At 41.5% G+C, this 21,061-nt stretch overlaps 1 protein-coding gene, 1 long non-coding RNA gene and 2 pseudogenes across 53 annotated transcripts in view; 2 read left to right on the top strand and 2 right to left on the bottom strand.

The window, feature by feature from the left end:
* Window positions 1–9,478, bottom strand: part of SSX2IP (SSX family member 2 interacting protein) — a 56,448-nt gene extending 46,970 nt beyond the window's left edge. For 31 of the 50 annotated variants that reach the window (XM_081490069.1, XM_081490086.1, XM_081490077.1 and 28 more), the window contains exon 1: window positions 9,126–9,297. The gene's annotated coding sequence lies outside the window, so the exon portion shown is untranslated. Of the gene's footprint in view, window positions 1–9,125; window positions 9,298–9,377 lie in introns of those variants that run through there. The other 19 variants (XM_081490070.1, XM_081490068.1, XM_081490085.1 and 16 more) reach the window with 1 other exon arrangement.
* Window positions 2,693–8,521, bottom strand: LOC145505271 (activator of 90 kDa heat shock protein ATPase homolog 1-like; annotated as a pseudogene).
* Window positions 9,395–18,051, top strand: LOC145506150 (uncharacterized). Of its 3 annotated transcripts, none has more exons than XR_014053576.1 (3): window positions 9,395–9,559; window positions 10,375–10,625; window positions 17,836–18,051. It is a non-coding gene; the product is annotated as an uncharacterized LOC145506150 (long non-coding RNA). The 3 variants fall into 3 exon arrangements; XR_014053574.1 differs by having other exon boundaries at window positions 10,366–10,625; XR_014053575.1 differs by lacking the exon at window positions 9,395–9,559 and adding an exon at window positions 9,658–9,973 and having other exon boundaries at window positions 10,366–10,625.
* A 1,559-nt stretch (window positions 18,052–19,610) lies between these two features.
* Window positions 19,611–20,203, top strand: LOC145505269 (large ribosomal subunit protein uL11 pseudogene; annotated as a pseudogene).
* Window positions 20,204–21,061: the final 858 nt, after the last annotated feature.

Raw genomic sequence — 21,061 nt, 5'->3', positions numbered from 1 at the left:
TCACACTGCCCCTGTAAACCATTTATTTGAAACAAGTAAACTGAAATCATTTTACATGTATTAACTGATTAAATTTCACAATAACCCAGTCAATTGCCCCTATCAGAGATGAGGAGACAGGTCCAGCAAGCTTTCTTACCCAAGGTCACACAGCTAGAATATGATGAAGTCAAGAAGCAAAGCATAACAGTCCAGCACATTTAACTACACACCCTACACCCTACTACATTGTAGGAGAGGAAGGAATACACAATTTGTGAGTTGCTTTCTCAAATTTGACACATATAGAGGTTCTTGCTTTCTACCACCTCCCCTTGAGACTAAATTATAATCCGATAGTATTATTCCAATTGAATAACTGTATAGAAGCAGACAAAATATTAAATAACAATACAAAAAAATTTCTGAAAAAAAATCTAGTGAATATACAGCCCTTCTCCAGGCTTTCTCTGAATGACCATTCCTTTCTCTTTGTTGCTTCCAGAACACTTTGCATTAACTCTGCAGTACAGAACCAACTATAATAATACTTTCTCTCTCACCACCTAAGCTGCATTCCTGGCCAGCAGGCCTGTCAGCACATTGCTTGTATCCTTGCTTTGGTATGGCAAATAGATGGGGAAACAATGGAAACAGTGAGAGACTTTTATTTTGGGGGACTCCAAAAATCACTGCAGATGGTGACTGCAGCCATGAAAGTAAAAGATGCTTGCTCCTTGGAAGTAAAGCTATGACCAACCTAGACAGCATATTAAAAAGCAGAGACATTATTTTGCCAACAAAGGTCTGTCTAGTCAAAGCTATGGTTTTTCCAGTAGTCATGTATGGATGTGAGAGTTGGACTATAAAGAAAGTTTAGCACCGAAGAATTGATGCTTTTGAACTGTGGTGTTGGAGAAGACTCTTGAGAGTCCCTTGGACTGCAAGGAGATCCAACCAGTCCATCCTAAAGGAAATCAGTCCTGAATGTTCATTGGAAGGATTGATGCTAAAGTTGAAGCTCCAATACTTTGGCCACCTGATGTGAAGAACTGACTCACTGGAAAAGACCCTGATGCTGGGAAAGATTGAAGGCGGGAAGAGAAGGGACGACAGAGGATAAGATGGTTGGATGGCATCACCGACTCAATGGACATGAGTTTGAGTAAGCTCCCAGAGCTGGTGACAGACAGAGAAGCCTGGCATTCTGCAGTTCATGGAGTCGCAAAGAGTCAGACATGACTGAGTGACTGAACTGAACTATACTTGCTTTGGTATGACGTATCATAACTGACCCTCAGTCAATATGGAATCCAACAAAGTTTGCTGAATGAATGTCAACTAAGTCTGATGATATATTAATGTGATGTATGCTACTGTAATACTGTGACAGACCAGAATCAACACGTCAGTCATGCTGCAAGTTAGTAAGGCTTTCAGTGGAGTCTTGATTGACTCTAACTCTTCCAGCTTACAGAAGCAGGAAGGTAATTAGATGTTTGAATCAAGAGCACAACAACTTAAGAGACAGAATGAAAGTGAAAGTTGCTCCGTCATGTCTCACTCTTTGGGATATCAAGGAGTGTACAGTCCATGGAATTCTCCAGGTCAGAATACTGGAGTGGGTAGCCTTTCCCTTCTCCAGGGGATCTTCCCAACGCAGGGATTGAACACAGGTCCCCCACATTTTCCAGGGCAGAGGTAGGAATAGCAGCAATCATTCGCAAGAGAGGATTAAGAAAAAAAAAACCCACATCGATCTAACATTGTAAACTTGAAAGTAAGCTAAGTGAGAATGAAATACCAATAAATGGCAATTACTTTTTAAATCTTATTTGGACTTCTTAGCCAACGAGCTTCCCACTTAAAAGTAGAAAAACAGGCAGTTTTGGCCACAGTTTCAGAGGATCCATGAAGCCATCCAGAGATTTGCCAAGAGTCATGGACAGGGACTGAAAAACTTCTGTTTCAGATAACTATGTGAAGCTGGTAGGCAAGAAGAACTACTGCTCTTAGCCTTTACTACCTGCTAAATGTGCTCACCAGCCATGTCACTCAGCCTTACCATGGCCCTGCTACTGCTAAGTCACTTCAGTTGTGTCCGACTCTGTGCGACCCCACAGACGGCAGCCCACCAGGCTCCTCCGTCCATGGGATTTTCCAGGCAAGAGTACTGGAGTGGGTTGTCATTGCCTTCTCCATATCATGGCCCTAGGAAGGAGTAAATACAACACTACTTCCTTGATGGAAGAATATGAAACTCAGGGAGGTAAGATAACTTAGCCAGTTGCACACCTGAAAGACAGAAAGGAAAACTTAGCTCTTTAACCTGGAAGGTGAGAATAAGACTAGCTTATAGCCTTACCTTGGAGATATTGTGGTTTGCTTCCAGATTACTGCAATAAAGCAAGTCACATGAATTTTTTGGTTTCCCACTGCATTCCAGTTATGTTTTACATTACACACGTAGTCTACTACATGTGCAATAACAGCATTATGTCTGAAAAAACAATGAACATGCCTTAATTAAAAAATACTTTACTGCTAAAAAATGTTAACCACCTGACAATGCCCCAAACGTTCAATTTATTAAAACACATAATAATGTGAAGCCAAATAAAAAGAGGTATGTCTGTATCTGATTCCAAAGCCTCACAAACCTTGGCCTCCTCTTGACATTCAACAAGTATCTGGAACAAATGATATAAATTTTTTAGACCATCTTCTCATAAACTAACACAGCTGGTGACAGACTGTATTTACTGATGATTTCTAAAAGGTCTTTCCCTTCATTTTTAAAATTACATTTATTTAGTGTAGGTACACCTAAAAGATAACTCACTCTCTGTCCCCACCCAGCAGAAGGCATGTGCAAACCCAAGGTACACATGAAGAGAAGAGGCCCTGGCCCCAAGTTAGTGGTTGGGATGGTGCAATCCTCTGAGTCCCAAGCCTCAGTCAGGAGAGGGTTGGACTGAAATCCTGGGCAGCCTGTACTCCTGCTGCTGGCCCTAAGAGAAGCATGCCCCTGCCGCATTCTCTCCTCCTCATGGGCAGGAATGCCTCAGCCTTCCATACACAGCTCATTCTCTCCATTCTTGTCAATGAAGGTCAAGGTGATGGTGGCAAAGCCACCTTCTGGCTCCACTTCATCGCAGTATGTTTCTCAGGGACCAGTTCAGTGAATTCTCCAGACACTGACACCGATCAACTGAAACTTGCCACCTTTCTATGCTTCTAACATTGAAGGAGGGCTTTCCAGGTACAGTGGAAATGCAGGAAATGCAAATTGAATCCGTGGGTTGGGAAGATCCCTTGGAGTAGGAAATGGTAACCCACTTACTCCCGTCTTCTTACCTGGAGAATTCCACGGACAGAGGAGCCTATCAGGCTACAGTTCATGGGGTTGCAAAGAGTAGGACACAACTGATCGACTGAACACAAACACATAACATTACAGGAGCACGGGTAAAGGGCTGAACAAGCTCTTGGGTAGTTAAAAAAAAAAAAAAGGCTAAACAAAACATAAAACTCTGTAGAGCTCCTCTGGTCATGTCAGGAAGGTTTCTCTAAGTGGGGATTTGACACCAACAGGTCTGACCTGGGTTTCTCAAGGAGCAGATTTGGCCTTGCGCTCCTCAGTTTTCAGTGCTGGCTGCCCGGTTGCGTCTACTGACTCTCCATGATTGTAGGCAATATCATACCCTGTGTGAACTCTGTTTTGAGGATGCTGCTGATTCTTTAAGGCCATGAGATTTGTTGTCTGGCTCATCTCTGGCAAAGCTCACACTAATCTCCACTTCATCCACACTATTTTCATCAGACAAATTGGGGATCTCCACATGGCCCTTGTACTGTACTCCAGAGGTACCTGTCCAGTTTAGTTTGATGCTCCACTCATAAAAGAAAGTAAATTTGCCTTTGTGATGGTTAATGGATGCCTTCCCATCAAGTTTATTTACTTCTGACACCTTGAATGTCTCCTCATTTAGCACACACACAGGAATAGTGTTTTCAGTTTATCTGTGGACCTATTCAAAGTGCCCCTCTCAATGCCAGCTGCTGACATCGGTGGTGTCTGCTTACTCCTCCATGGTCCAGCGTGGGTCGCCCTCGCCCCACCTGGCCGTCGGCTCTCCTCACACACTGCCACCAGCTCCCGAGCAGCCACAGCCTCAGGACCATTCAGTCCCAGCCTCCCAGCAGTGCCTGGAAACTACTAGAAGCCAAAATGTCTTCTTGCTGTTACATGCTTGATCCTATATAGACAGACATTTCTAGACCCTGGATACAGAATACAGGCATACCTCACTTTATTGTTATTGTGCAGATATTGGCAGATATTGTGTTTACAAATTGAAGGTTTATGGCAAATCTTCATCAAGAAAGTCAACTGGCACCATTTTTTATAATAATATTTGCTCACTTCATGTCTCTGTCCACATTTTGTTAATTCCTACCACATTTTAAACTTTTTCATTGTTACTGTGTTTGTTATGGTGAACTGCAGTCAGTGATCCTTGACACTACTACTATAGAAATATTAGGATTTGCTGATAATGGTTATTATTTTTTAGCAAAAAAGTATTTTTTAATTAAGGTATGCACATTGTTTTTCAGGCATAATGCTACTGCATACTTAAAAGACTATAATACAGTGAAAACATAACTTTTATATGCACTGGGAAACCAAAAATCCATGTGACTCACTTTATTGCAATATTCACAAAACTGGAACCAAATCCATTATATTTCTGAGGGTGGCTGTGGAAAGAATAATGCTGAAGGTTCCATCTTTTCAAAAGGAAACACAGACAATCATATTAAAATCAACTAGCAAAACACTGACAAACTCAAGACTCTATCCTTTATAACCTAAACTATTAACCATTAGGTAAAAAGTACAGTCGTCCCTCAGTATCCAAAAGGAGTTGGTCCCAGGGCCCCCCGTGGACACCAAGATCTGAGGATGCATGCTCAAGTCCCTTATAGTACAGCAGAATGAACACAGTCGGCCCTCCTTATCCACGGGATTCACAGTCACAGATTCAACCAACCTGGGTTCAATTCAATTGATTCAATTCAATCTGTGGTTGGTTGAATCCGTGAATATAGAGGGCCGACTATATATATGCAATGGCAGGTATCCACCTTGGATTACAAGTATCTACTGGCCACTCATGAAACTCAATTCTTTTAGAAGAATATTATTCTAGAAATCTCCTCCCACATTATGCTTACAAAATAGGTCCCATTTTCAGTAGCCCTGGCACAAAAATATTATATCAAACAGAGCAATTAATGGTCAGGGGCTGGCTGGCTAAATTAGCCAGTGACAATGAAGACAATGAAGGAAAGATAAGAAAAGCTTCAGAAGCTGGGCTGACAAACACGGTGACAAATATACAAAAAGGAGGTATTTGTTCTCTCATGTAAAAATCTGTTTTGGGTGCCAGACAGACAATAGTGTCACATAGATACAACACAGGAGTAAGGTTACCAGCAGGTTTGGTTAAGTGTGTGAAGATAAAGAGCTCAGTGTAGAACTCACTGGGTTTATACAGGTCCTCATGAGACATTCAAATGGGGATAAACTCTAGGGCCTGGAGATTAAGATATCGGGGCAGATTCAGGAGTCACTGGCATATATGTGGTAATTGAATCTATACAGAAAAAAAGTGGAGAGGCAGAAAGAACCTTCAAGAACATCAACATGTAAGAGGGAGGGCAAGTGACCTAGATCTAGGAGATAAAAATACAGGGGTGAGGGGAGGTTTTAGGAAAACCAAGGAAAACGAGTTTTAAAGAGGAGGAAATGATGAACAGCAGCAAATGCCACAGAAAGGGCAGAGCTAAATAGAATATTATGTCGAATCTGGTAATTAACGACTTTATGACAAAGCTGAGAGGTAAAAATGGAAATCAGATTTCAGAAAAATGATCAGTAAATAAAAGGAGATAATAAACAAAGGTCACTCGTTCAAGAAGTTTAGTTTAACTGAATATATTTACCCTCTCTGAATGTAGAGGGTTTAGCTGATACTCACAAATAGAACAAAAAAATAAAGAAGAAAAAATTCTGCCTTTAAGTTAGTTCTTATTCAATTACAGCATTTCTATGTCAAATAGTTAAGTATTCAAAAGATGTAAAGTGTTTTTCCAGGCACCATTCTGGATACTAACATATCATTTAATCATCACAAACCTATGAAGTAGGTTTTACTATTCCTAATTTACAAATGAGACAATTAAGGCACACAGAAGATACACTACTTTCTGAGGTCCCATAGCTAGTAGTATGGTAGTCAAATCTGAAATTTCACTCAAAAGAATTAAGAAGTGGGGAGGGCAATGTGAGAAGTGAGGGTTAATAGACAAAAACTGTAAATGTTACAGGAAGACTGCACTGACTGTTTAACTGGCCAAATTTTAACATCTATTCAAGAACTTATTTTTAATTTGAAAGAATTTGTGTCTTCTCTCATCTCAGAATCCTACATTGCTGAGACCTGACATATTCATGCCTCTTATGACACTCAGATTCAGCACTGTATTATAACTGTCATTTCTCTTACTGAATCACAAGTTGATTGAAACGGGTATCTTATTTATCTTGGTGTATTTATTCCTCTAATCCTTTTATTCCTCTAATCCTAAAAGTAGAAGATTCTAGACTTACTATGGTAACCATTTCACAGTTATACAAATATCAAATTATGTTGTGCACCTGAAACTAATACTGTTATATGTCAATTATACCACAATTTAAAAAAGAAAGATGCTCAATAAAGGCTGGTTGTATGTATGATCATTTTTACTTTTCAGAACATCCTGGGGGCTTCAATAACTTATTTTTAAAGTCTTAAACTGCTATGTACTACTCTGACTCAGGTATTACTTGGATTGTCTATGGACCACTCAAATTACTGATTTTGCTGGAAATACCATTCTGAAGTAAAAATCAAATATAATTCCCCTGGATAAAACTTTTTAAGAATTCCCTGTCACCTACTAGTCAAAGGTCATAGCCCTGTTTTCCAACCTCACCTCTAACCCTAGTTACCTGCTTCCAACTACCAAACTGGGATTCCCTGATGGCTCAGTGGTAAAGAATCTGCCTGTCAATGCAGGAGACGTGGGTTCGATCCCTGGGTCAGGAAGATCCCCTGGAGGAGGAAATGGCAACCCACCCGAGTATTCTTGCCTGGAAAATTCCATGGACACAGGAGCCTGGCAGGCTATATAGTCCATGGAATCACAAGAGTCAGACACAACTTAGTGACTAAACCACCACAGCAACAAACAAGTAGGTATAAGTCACCAGCCTCATGGGACTTACTTACATTTTAGTGGGGGGAGATAAAAAATAAAGCTGAGATTTTATTAGATTTTTGTTAATTGCTCCATTTTAATCTGTCTTTTGGTCATTGTCATTTATCCTTTTTAAATAAAATTTAAAAATCCAACCACACACACACAAAGCTCTGGAAGTACTCCAACTTAAGTGTGTAAAATGAATTAAAACAACACAATTCTGGGGCAGTGGCAGTGTCTTTTTTATCTTTTTATTTCTAGATGCATACCACAATGAAGGCACTCAACATCTTTTATAAAACTTGAGTCATAGCTAGTTTGGTCAAAAGAAGCTATGTGAGGTTTTCAGACAGCCCCAAAATACAATGTGTCAGTCAGCCTTGAGGCCTTAGGCATATCATCTTAACAGTTAATGTTCTTTCTCTTACACACTGCCTCAGCATGTTTCGAACACAGTGTGCTTTAACAAGCCCTGTCACAAGGCGCAATGTGTTAGGAGGAGATCTTCACATTTCATCCTAGAATAACTAAGTCTTTGCAGTTATCTTCAAGCTGCTTCACCCATGTTACTAAATCCTGGGCCATGATTATCTTCATTGTACAGATGGGGGAAGGAAGGATATAAAATGACCTGACTTAAAGAGTCCCAGCAAGTCACTGAAGAGCCTTCATTTTAACTATCCATTCCTGTTCCTCTCCTCAAACAACCATTCTGAGAAACTCTCACTGCCAGCAGGCAGAAAAGAGCATCAAACTAGTTAATAGCTTTTACTTGTTTAACTTGAATGAATAACAGAAGCTTCCTAGACCTGCAGGTTATGATAGCTGTAGGACAGAAGATTTGATGGATTAAGTTTTGCTGACTGAATCCAAATTCATAAATCTATCTCTAACTTCTTCTAAATTTCGAAAGAGCATGAAGCAAACTTTAACGGCATTTTTCTCTCTCTCTCTGGATCTCTAATTCTATCGAAGTTTGCTCAGTCCCCTAAATGTGTCAAGTCATACCTACCTTTTCAGTTCAGGATCCAGGCTGCCAGAATTTTCTCCTGCTTAAACTGTAAACCAATCCCCCCCCAGCCAAGACACCTATCATTCCTAGCCAACTCTAGATCTAGACACTAATCTGAACTGTTACGGGAGCCCAGCAATTTTAAATTCCAGGCAGCCCCCCTCCTACACCTCCGAACCACTCTGGGAGGAGTGCCTCTTCTAATCGTCGCCCCATTATGGGGTCCAGAAAAGGGAAATGTCAACTCTCTCAGATTCAATAAAAACTATTATCCACGTTGCCATTAATGGTAATTTGGAGATCACAACTAGTAATGGAAGTAATAACCTAAAGACTCCCACGTTACACGTGCTTGAGAACAAATTATTTAGCAGATGACATTTCCTAGCCCAAGTGACTTGCATAACTGGGCGATCAGCACAGGCTCGAACGAGAGCAGGAAGCTCACACTTCAGTTTACTGTACTTTACTACAGAATTCTACACCAAAACATCCTCACACACGCCTGCCTGAAATGATGTAAGTTGCTGCCCTAGTCTTTTAACCAGACCGGTAGGAGGGTTCTCTTCCCCTGCAGCGGCCACCGACCACTCCTTCTAACGACTGGCCCCTGGGGCTCGAGCTAACAACCACGAAGCCCGCGAGCCCCGCAGCTTCTGCTCGGCGGACACCGCAGCCCCAAACTGGCCATCCCCTCCTCCCCCACGTCCCCGCGTCGCTCGTCATCCCGCGCCAGGCGCCACCCTCTCTCCATCCCGCAGAGGGTTTGGGGCTCCGCTCTGCGACGATCAGCGAGAGGGGTCCTGGAGTCGGCACCTACCTCCCACCTCCTCCTCCAGGTGCAGCCGGGGGTCAACGCTCGCCCGCCGCCTCCAACGGCCCCAACGGCCGCGCCGAGCCTCCTCAGAGAAGCGGGGCGCCGCGCCAGGTGCCGGCGCTCACCTCCGCGCCCGCCCTTCCGACCCCGGCCGGCGCCCGCGCCCCGCCCGCCCGCCCGCCCCAGTCCCGGCAGGCGCCGTCGCCCCTCCCCAGGCGGGCGCGTCACAATCCCAGCGCGGGGTGAGGCTCTCACCTTCACGGCCCCCGGCTGTGGCGGGGAAGCACCGCTCAGAGTCTTAAACCTGAAGGGCCCGTACAGGCGCGGCTGCACGCTGAGCCCGGGCCGACGGCCCCGCCTCCACCTCCGGCTCCCGCCTTCCCCGCCCCCGGCCGGACTCCGCTCCACCCCTCGCGGCCACCTCCCCTGCTCCGCAGGTTCGCAAGGCCTAGCCGCTTCCCATTGGCTCCGCTAGTTGCTAGGCGATGAACAACAGCGGCCTGCATTGGTCCGGTGGCACCTCCAAAAAAACCCCGGAGAAAAAGAAAACCTCATCCCTAGAGCCCGAGCGGGATGCGGTCGCAGCTGCGACTGCGGCACCTGTTACGCCCTGTGATTCACCCTGCCGGGTCCTGCTCTCCACCCCCCTCCTCACGCTCGCGGAGCTCGGGGCCCCGGGCTTCATGGGGCTAGGGGCGGGTGGCGGGGTCGTGGCTGCTTCAAAGCACACGTCCCGAGCCCCTGTGAACCCCAGCACCCACCCTAGGAGCAAAAGTGAAGCGTTCAGTAAAGCTCTGTGTGCTTGAAAAAGTGGGGAAATAAACCAGACAACAACCGGCACCCAGAATTAGGTCAGGCCCAGGGGAAGGGAGGTTCAAGCGCTGGGAGTTGAGGATGCCAGAGAGAAAAGTTCATGTAAATTTAGGGCAAGAGTTGGACCTAGGCGGAAGACTTAGGGAAGTCTAAGAAAAGCCACTCGTGAATTAGAAGTTTATGCAAACTGCCCCACACCCACTGATCAAAATATGCGCAAAGAAAATGTATGCCCGCTACTCCCTTAGCCGGGGTCATGGCGGCTCCTCCCCTGTTCCGTGGCCTCCTAAATTCTCCAGCGAAGATGAGAGGCCAGGAAAAGGAAGGAGATCATATGGAGAAATCGCAGGCATATGAGTTGAGTTATAAAAACAAAGGCATACTTGGATAGATTTTTTTCTTTAAGTGAAGCCAAGAAATTTACTCATAGTTAAAACAGGTTCGGAATTTTAAGGAGGATCCTGAGAGCACTTTGAAACCAAAATACAATGAGAGGACAAGAATTGTTAAAACTGAAGAACAAGGGAGAAAGGAGTGCCTTCTTCCAGTTCACACACATATATCCAGCCCCAATCCTGGATGAAAGATCAAGGCGAGAAAAGGAACATGCCCTGGCGACAACTTCAGAAATCCAAGGTAACCATCCTGTTGCCTTTGGCATAAGCTATCGGGAGGCCAGGACTGATGCAGGTAAGCATAGGTGAATGACAGCCGAATGAATAGCCAGTTAGGGCCCTCCTTATAAAGAAAGACGCCACAGTGCAGGCTGGTGGTGAGGAAAGCCAATTATTACCAATAATGACTTTAATTGCTAACCCAGACAACTGATGAGACTAGAGGGGGGTTACCCCTGCTCCCGAAAAGAGTTCTGAAATTTCAACTGTCCACCCCTCAAAACCCCACACCCCTTCCCATCTTAAGAAGCAAGTTCGTGTGACATTTGTCTTTGAAGTAACACTTCCAGCTTCATTTTGACCATTTAACTACCTCACTGTCAAAAAGCAAGAGCTTACTCTCCGATTAGCTAGAAGCATGGAGATCGGTTAATTCAATAAGCTGTGTCTGCGACTTCCTGTTGTGGCCTAACGATTTACAGAGTAGGATTTTAAGAAGGCTCAGGTCAGGAGGTGGTGAGTTAGGAAAAGTTCCGGCTCTGCCCCCGGCCGCAAGGGTGAATCAGACCTGTCAAATTAAACCAGCGCTTTACTGTCTTGCTCTAGAGACCCACTTTCCACTCCTAAAAGTTATTGAGGGCCCCCAAAAGCTTTTGTTTATGTGAGTTATGTGTATTAATATTTACTATACTAAAATTAAAACTGAGAAATCTAAAAATATTTATCTAAAAAATAATTATGTCTTATAAATAGGACATTTTAATGGAAAATAACCATATTTCCCCCTAAAGTAGTAGCAAGAGTGATGTTACTTTAAAAATTTGCAAATATCTAAATATCCAGCCTAATGGAAGAAAACTGGATTTTCAAATCTGTTGCATTCAATCCGTTGCACTATTTCAGGTGGCCCCTGGAAAACTCCATTGTACCCTCAGAATGGGAGTTAAAAAAAAAGGCAAATAGCATTTTAGTATTATAATAAAATAGTTTTGACCTTGCAGACTCCCTGAAAGGGTCTTGGGAATCAGCTCTTAACACCCTCTCCCCTTCCTCAGATTAATGCTCTGAAAGCCACCAGTCTAGACAGGTCTTGCTTCTCTGTCTCCCTTTGTCAATGACTGTTTGAGGAACTTAGTATGTGGTGTGAACATAATGGGAAGGTGGAGGAAAGGGACTCCAGGGGGAGGGTTTTATTTCTGAGAGCCCCTAAGAAGTTTTTGCCTTACTTTTTGCCTTGGCCATCTTCCAGTTAGCAAGATACATTTCAACCTATGGTGGCACATCCTGGAACAATGAGTCAGGAAAATATAGGAATGGTAACCTAGAACCACTAAGTGGCTAAGTTAACCTACCCTGGCTCTGCATACCTCATGACTACTCACATATGAGATAGTAAGTGGCCTGATGTCTAAGCCATTTTGGGTCAAGTATGCAGTTCCTTGGGGCTTCTCTGGTGGCTCAGTGGTAAAGAATCTCTCTGCAACACAGGAGATGCAGGAAATACAGGTTCGATCCCTGGATTGGGAAGATCTGGAGGAAGGCATGGCAACCCACTCCAGTATTCTTGCCTGGAGAATCCCATGGACAGAGGAGCCTACAGTCTGTAGGGTCACAAAGAATCGGACACAGCCGAAGGAATTGAGCAATCATGGGATGCAGTTTCTTGTAGCCAAGAAGATCCTGGCTAATGTACAGGATAAAGATAAAGAACTTGGCTGTGGCCTGAAAATGGTCTAAGGACACTTTGGGCCCAGGTACAAAGGAATTGGGCCTAATAGGACTTTGCTCTAAAGGAAACAAAGGGGAAAGACATGATCTGGAATGTTTCTTAATGTTTAACTGTGGTTACTTTCCCCTTTGCTGGCAAAATTAGGAGATTGATTATCAAGTGGTGTTGTTTTCCAAAAAACATAAAAACTTCCATCCTTGCTCCTCTGGAGTCTGTATCACAGTGGTCAGAGTAGTATGTCATGCCACTTTTCTGCTTTGTTTCCCTTCAGTCAGTGTTAAAGTCAAATTTCGTTCCAGGGCTACCAGTTTCTTATCACTTGCCCTCCATCTCCTTACCTCTCTGACCTCGTAGCCTACAACTCTCTCACTTACTCAACCGTTAGCCACCCCAGTGCTCCTCGTCCTTGCCAGGACTTTCCTACCTCAGAACCTTTGCACTGTTTGTCTGTTTGAAGTTTCCTTAACGTCTATATTACTTATCTCTGCCCTTTCAAATCTAACCAAAGTCACCCTCTTTGTGAGGCCCGACCTAACAACATTATTTAAAATTCGAACCCCCTCCCCCAGCTTCCTAAAAGTCTCATACCTTGCTCTTATATAATCTTCAACCACAATACAGAGTTCACTTAGTTTTATTTGTTGTTTGTTTGGTTCATCTCCCTTTACTAGAATGTAAGCCCAGCAGGGACAGATTTTGTCTCATTGTTCACGGCTGTATGTGTGCTCAGTTGCTTCCAACTCTTTGTGACCCCATGAACTGTAGCCCACCAGGTTCCTCTGTCCATGTAATTTTCCAGGCAAGAATACTGGAGTGGGTTGCCATTTCCTTTTTCAGAGGATCTTCCTGACCCAGGGATCGAACCTGAGTCTCATCTCCTGCATTGGCAGGAGGATTCTTTACTACCACTGAGCCACCTGGGAAGCCCTCACTAATGTATGCCCAGTGCCTAAAACAGTGCCTGGTACTTAGTGATTAGTGCTCAGTAATTATCGGTGAATAAATATAACTTTAAATGGATGTTTTTCATTTCAAATAAAACCTTGGCCAGGTATATACACGTTCCTATGATGTTGCTTAAAAGTATTGCATTTGTAGACACGGAATTTTTGAAAAGAATTCTTTCTTTGAGAATAAATCTGATTTTTGGATTGATCCAAAAGTTATTCAGAGCCAAATCTGATGAACACATTCTGGAGTCATGTTAAAAATGCCAAAACCTGTGTTTTCCAACTAAGTTACTGCATTTGGGTGGATAGGGAAAGGTCAAAAAACAAAATGTGTTTGATTTTCTAAGACAGTAAAGTGACTGTGAACATAATTTCAAAGAGGAGTTCTAAAAATAACACTAGTACCAAGTTTCAGGAAGAGTGTACATATATTTTAAACTCTATATGTTTCAGTGTATGTGTGAGTGAGTCTCTTCCAACATGTCTGGTCTGCAGACTTCCATTCTTCCTCTTACTTTTTTTTCAAAACTAAAAATCAGATCCTCTCTGCTGCCCTCCCCTTCAATTAAGAATCTTTCATGGCCTTTCATAGTGTTTAGGTGAAATTGACCTTCCTACCCAGATCTTGCATGATCTGACCCCTATACTCCTCTTGGAATGCTCGCTTTGGTATACTAAAGTGGTATACTATATGTAGCAGCCCCCTTTTTTCTTGTCTGGCCCTTTGAACCTGCAATTCAGTCTGCTGGAAGGTTCTTCCAACAAGAGTTCAACACTGACTTTTTTTCCCATCATTAAAATCCCACTTCCATATATCCCATGTCGGGTTTGTCTACTTATTAGCTTGCTGATTGTCTTGTTTCCTCCCACTAGAATGTAAACCCCATGAAGGCAGGGACCTTGTTGATCATATTTGCCTCTGTAGCCCCGACCTCTTCATGCCTTCACTGGACGGTTACTAACCATACTGTTAAAAGTGAAATTGCTTTACATTATATTAACGCCTGTGATATATGAATTTTTATAAGTATGTATTATTATAATTTTAGAGTATTTTAATTTTGCTGAAATAAACAGGCTCCGATTTTTAACACATATAGTAAATTAATAATCCACTCCATATTTACTGATTTTTGTTCTTCAGAAACCAGTTTTTCAAATACCCCAGCAAGGATTCAGGTCACATTGCTTCTAATAACATGTATCTTCAAATCTGGATAATAATGGGCCAACTTATAAAGGCTTTCTGGTGTAATTTGTACCATCTGGATTATTTCAATAGCAGCAACAGTTTCTGGATCTAGTGAGGAACATTGCTTGTCAGGGCCTGTGTGCTATAACAGATGAAAAGAAGGGCTGAGTCACCTCTCCTTAACGGCCCCACTTTCATTACTTCTGTGCCCTGGCCAGAACTGTCTTTCGAGGGGTGACAGAGTGGAAAAACAAAGTCTTGTTAGATTCTTGTTAGTAAGGGCAGAATCTAACATCCATATGAAAGATATGGATATCTTCATCCATATGAAAGATATGGATATCTTTCATATCCATAACCTCATTTTATTCACAAGATCAACTTAAGCTGTTTGTAATTAGCTACAAAATATAGGACAAATTCCAAAGGCGTTGAGACTTCAGAGTCCTCACTGTGGGCTAGAGTGGCCAGGAAGTCCTCCATGGAGGAGAGGGAAAGGGACTAGGGCCTTGGGACAATCTTGATTGTGCAAGCGTGACAGTAGGCAGAGGCCAGACCATTATTAGTTCTGCTTCCTGGTCTAAAGGGTGGCCTTACTCTTAGCTGTGCTTGGCTCCTCTAGCTCCTGAGTGAGTCTCTGCATCATCTGCATTTCCAAAGATGATTCATTTCTGGCCAATCCCATTGGATTTAGGCCAGTAATAGTTTAGCTTGAAACACGAGTCCTGTGCCATTTATAAAGTGCTGGCTGAGTTTGCAGAAAGAGCAGACCGCTATAGTTCCCTCTTCTTCTCATCTCCACCCAGGTGAAGATTCTCAGAAAACTATCCATTACCCATCCTGCTGCTTGTCACTATCCTACTCCCATCCCGCCCCACCACCGCACACGAACACACAGAACAGCAGACAAAATGCTCGATCATCTTCTAGGAATTTCACTCTTAGTGCTTTAGATTTTTGTCTGGTGTGCTGAATGTTTTGCTCTATCATTTCTTTTGAAAGTGGATTTTTTTTTCATTTGTTAAGGGTTTTGTTGTTTGTTGTTCATTTGTTTGTTTTTGAGCCTAGTGATTTTTACCAAGCTCTAACTCCAATTTTCAACTTTCTATTTGTCCTAAAATTGATTTATTAAGTTTAAAATATGTCATGTAAAATTTGATTTTGCATAAATCATTCCAACAGTTAATAAGGTACTATCATAGAAAACTAATTAGGTACCCGCCAGAGTAGTTCTCACAGAGAAGGCAATGGCACCCCACTCCAGTACTCTTGCCTGGAAAATCCCATGGACAGAGGAGCCTGGTAGGCTACAGTCCATGGGGTCGCTAAGAGTTGGACACGACTGAGCGACTTCACCTCCACTTTTCCCTTTCATGCACTGGAGAAGGAAATGGCAACCCACTCCAGTGTTCTTGCCTGGAGAATCCCAGGGACGGGGGAGCCTGGTGGGCTGCCGTCTATGGGGTCGCACAGAGTCGGACATGACTGAAGCGACTTAGCAGCAGCAGCAGAGTAGTTCTCAAACCCTGTATTTCCAAAAGAGAAGTATCCCTCCCTTAGGAAATGCAGTGAGTGCACATGCAAAACATACATGCCCAGAAACACTGCACACAGCTTACCTTGCTGACGAGTGACCTCCAAACCTTTCTCATACAGAGCAATTTGGCTCAGTCTACATTTCTAAACTTGTAAATTGAAACACTAAGCATTGAGAGGACAACAAAAGAGACTCCAAGGAAGTAGGAAGACTTTAAATGACCCAAAATGTTTTTTAGTTATACTGAAATCTATTTAAAAACGACGTAGCACAAAGATCCAGCCTTAACTTGAATAGTTGTGACATAATTCAGCACCAGAGCACCCTTTTATTTCACACAGTCTTAGTTTTCCTGCTCTTATTTTAAAATTTCCTTAACTGTTTAATGAATACTTATTCAATGATTACCATGTCAGAGACTGAGAGATTTTAAATCCCTGCTCACTACAAGAGGGCTTCCCTGGTAGCTCAGATGGTAAAGAATCTCCCTGCAATGCAGGAGACCCAGGTTTGATCCCTGGGTCAGGAAGATCCCCTGGAAGAGGAAATGGCAACCCACTTCAGTATTCTTGCCTAGAGAATCCCATGGACAGAGGAGCCTGGTGGTCTACAGTCCATGGGGTAGCAAACAGTCAGATACGACTGAGAAATGAACAATGCCTTCTTTCTTCTTCTTTCACTACAAGAACTCAGAGTTTCCCAGGAAGACAGAATGATCCATTGACACTTGAGTCCGACTGCCTGGACTGAAATACTGTCTAGCCCACTTGGGTCCATGTTGACATCACTGAGCTCCCAAATGCACCTGGGGTTTTCTTCCTCTGGGCATTCTGTTTAGTAAACAATAAATGCCTCATGGTCTACTTCACTTCTAGTTAGGTTGTTTGATAATTGCAGCCAAATACAATACATTGAGAAAAGAACTTTCATGAAATGATCTGAGGGTGTGATATTTCATTTTATTGGTACAGATATATTCAACTGCCACATGTGGAAATAGTCAAGTGAGCAAAAAAGTCAATGAAAAATGAAGTATAGGAGTTATTTACAGAGGGCTGAATGAAATAATTAAAGAAGAAGCAGGAACATGTGGGACTGTGTCTTTTCTTTGAACTATAATTATGTATCTTGGATATTAACATTTTTCTAAATTTTATTTTTTTCTTTACTGATTAAACTAGGTCAGAAAAATTAAGACACATTGATAAATACAACTTTGCATGAAATAATTTGCTATTCTGAAAATTTTAGGCTTCGGCTCAATGTCTTCTGGCTAGTCTTTATGTTATATATATATTCCAACAAAAGTCATATGTAAATAATCTAGATGTACTAGTGAAGCTAGATATTTAAAATTAAAATAAATCTATTTGCATAATGAATGAAACTTTTGTAGAAAAAATAATCTCCTTATTATTCATCCAGTCTATAAGATTATTTTTTAATATGTTGGATTTTCTTAAGAGAGTTCTACTTATCCTTATTTCTTAAGCTCAATTTGTTGGGGTTTTTTTTTTTTCTCTGTTTTTTGGCCACAGCATTTGGCGTGGGGAATCCTAGTTCCCCAACAAAAATGGAACCCATGCACTCCCTGTGTAATGAAAAGTATGGAGTCTTAACCACTGGACCATCAGGGAAGTCCCTTCACTTAACTTATTTAAAATCCAGACTTTTGTGTACTACTTTAATAAAGAGTTTCTGTAATATGAATCGCAGTACAGAAAACAGAGATGTTGCAATCAACAAAACACTTTTTATCTTTTTATTCTGCAACTGGCAATGCACTTTTGTCTTAGTAATAAATTTCCATTTGATCTCATTATTTCTATTTCACTAGGTAAAGTTTTGTTTTATTTTGTTTTGTTTCTACATTCTCAGTGAAGAAGAAATCTGAAAGCTTGATTCCTGGTGGATTTTATTTTCTGCTTTGTAAACCTCTATCAATGATGTCATCAAATAATTGTTCAAATTGAAATACGGTGGAAGAGAATCCTCTGTATATGGGATAAAACACCCCATAAAAATTCAGAGTTGAAAAACTCAGGTATCAATTAAAATATAGTATTGACATAAAGTAACTGCTTAAGGCTTCGATAGTGAGTGAATCTGCCTGTCCCTTTAAAAAGAAAAGCTATTGCGTTCTGGTTGCTGAGCTCTCTTGGATTTATTTTATCTTAGCAGCTGTTCCTGAAGTCACTGTTATTCAAATGAGGGTTTTCAAGCTCTTTGTTGTGTTTTTTCATAACTTATGGTATATGCTATCAAACTTAAAACTCAAATTTAGAATGGGGTGGAGGTGAGGACAATTAGAAATACAGGAGAAATAAAGTAATATTGAAAAAAATCTCTAGTTTTCATTTAACAAAGACTGTTGAGTATGATCTCCTGAAGCCCCATGTGATAGTAGCAAGGCAAAACCCCTGAACTTCTAAGCACCAGAAGTTGGATGGTATATTTAGTAATAGTGTATGTGTGGGGGAAGATATCCTAAATGGAAATAATGGGACTTTCTGTGGTTATAAAAGATGGGGAAAGAGCACATCAAACATTTTTCTTGCCACTTCAAAATAAGCAGATGATAAATTTTACCTAACATAGGCTATGGTTTGATCTAGAAAGAATAACTTTATAACTCATATACCTTTTGTTTCTTTTATTTTTGTTGTTTTCTCAAGAGGTAGCATAAGCCTGCAAACTCTGGGCAAGGAACCTGGCTTTGCCTCATACTTGTACTTTTCATTTAATTTACAAATTAAATGATTAGCTTTGCTAAGAGCAAACTATATATGGAATTTTAATTTATTTAGGACTCAGTTGTATGAAACTCATTTATAGTCATGTATAATCATTTCCTAGTATGAATGTCAATGATTTATTGACTAATTATTATTTGTCAAACAGTATTCTAAGTGCTTACATATTAATTCTTCAAATTAATACAACCCTATGAGGTAGGTATCATTATTGCCTTTATTTCTAAATTAGTAATTAAGAAAGCAGAGGTTAATTTGCCCAAGAATACCCTGCTAGGAAATTTCAGAGTTAGGGTTTACAGAGCTCTTGTCATAACCACCATGTCATACCCAATATTTAGGACTGCCTTAACCTCTCATTCTCCAATCATTTTTGTTCAAATGCCTGCTGACTAGTGAATAGAAGTCTTCAAACCAGGATAACCATACCTGCCCATGTATATGAAGACTCTCCAGTAGTACAGAGCATGGATAGTTTTAAGGGGCTCAATTCCACATTCTTAACTTTCATTACTTTTTTAAAAAATATTTGTTTATTTATCTGCTGCACCAGGAACTGAACCCAGGCCCCCTGCATTGGGAGCACAGAGTCTTAGCCACTGGACCACCTGAGAAGTCCCTCAACTTTTATTCCTATACTTTCCTAAAATTTATCTGCCTGAAAACATGCTTGCAATCTCTTTTCCATACCCCCTCTTTTTTTTTTTTCAACAATTTCCATTTTCCTATTTAACGTAAGAAAGTCTTTCTTCTCACAAATTCCACATCATACTGTGGTGCATTGACCTCAGTTGCACAAAACATGGAAAATTAGAAGCCTGTGTGAGTGTTGAGAAAGGGAATGACTATGATGACTGGAGAACAAAAGTGTCACCTGCTAGAGCACTAAAAATAATTTAAATGGCTTTAGTTCAGATTTCAGCTTGAAGGAGGCCAAGGTGCAATTTTCTTCAATCCTCTGAAATCCAGGTTTATCTGACACCACCTGCCTCATCATGTCGCCTAAGTTAGACTCTAAGGAGACAAAGTTATATATCTGAGGGGCACCCATGGGGAAGTCTGTGCCACGTCTGTCCTGGCCCCCAAGCTCAGCCCCCTGGGTCTGTCTCCAAAAGAGGTTGGTGATAACATTGCAAAGGCAGCTGGTGATTGGAAGGGTCTGAGGACTACAGTGAAACCAATCGTTCAGAACAGACAGGCCCAGATTGAGGTGGTACCTTCTGTGTCTATCCTGACCATCAAAGCCTTTAAGGAGCAACCAAAAGACAGAAGGAAGCAGAAAAATATTAAGCACAGTGGAAACATCACTTTTGATGAGGTCATCCACATTGCCCAGCAGATGCAACACCAATCTTTAGCTACAGAATACTCTGGAACCATTAAAGAGATCCTGGGGACTGCCAGGTCTGTGGGCTCTGATGTGGATGGCGGTCATCCTCATGACATCATAGATAAATGACAACAGTGGCATGGTGGAATGCCCAGCTAGTTAAGAACTGCAAAGGAACATAATTCAATAAAGGGTTATTTGACAACCAGTAGGAAAAAAAATAACTTCAAGAACAGATCATCACATGGTTTTTGGCATATAGTTGAAAGCAGTTCAAGGAACTGAGTAACAGGGCTACAGCAAATCCCTTCAGCTCCCATCTACTTACTTCTGTGTACAAACTACTTCAGCAATTATATCTATAAGAACAGTATCAGACTCATGATTAGAGTTGGGGAGAAACTCAATATTACTCTGTAATACTCATTCCCAAATCCACTGGGGAAAAAAGCCACTTCCATTTTGTTAACAGATATGTTTTATTTTTATGCTTAAAAATAGTTACCAATTTGTAATATAGCCATGTTTGATCAGTTGTGTACTGCTAACAATTTTAGTAACAACTCCATCCAGAGACAAAACTAGGACCTTAGAGTTACCAGAAAGCAAAATTATGTAAATATTTAGTTGTAAAAAATGATGCAGTCATCAATACAAATTTTTCAAGTATGAAAATATGCAATAAAATAGCAGTCTGTGGGAGCAATGGAAATATGGAAATGAAAACATGAGTTCAAGAAGAAGAAGAAACAATGTAAATTTTCTGGCTGTTAAAGAATAGCTAGGTCACATATTTAAAATGAATAATGTTACATAAAAAAAGTACTATGGGATTTAGACTCTTTCTGGTAACTTTAAAAGAGTGATCTGACAGCTTTATTTTAAAATATCATGAATTGCATGCAATATGCTGGAAATGATGCTCTGCAAACGTACATTGAAAAATTACAGGTGGCAACATAAAAATACAGGAAGGATGCAAATTATTCAAAATTCTTTCAGGGAGGTATGTGAGCAGAAA

The sequence above is a fragment of the Giraffa tippelskirchi genome, chromosome 5 (assembly GCF_054371585.1).
Source record: "Giraffa tippelskirchi isolate mGirTip1 chromosome 5, T2T-mGirTip1v1.2.pri, whole genome shotgun sequence".
Taxonomy (NCBI): Eukaryota; Metazoa; Chordata; class Mammalia; order Artiodactyla; family Giraffidae; genus Giraffa; species Giraffa tippelskirchi.
The sequence above is the reverse complement of the archived record's forward strand: the minus strand, read 5'-3'. Positions and strand labels throughout refer to the sequence as shown.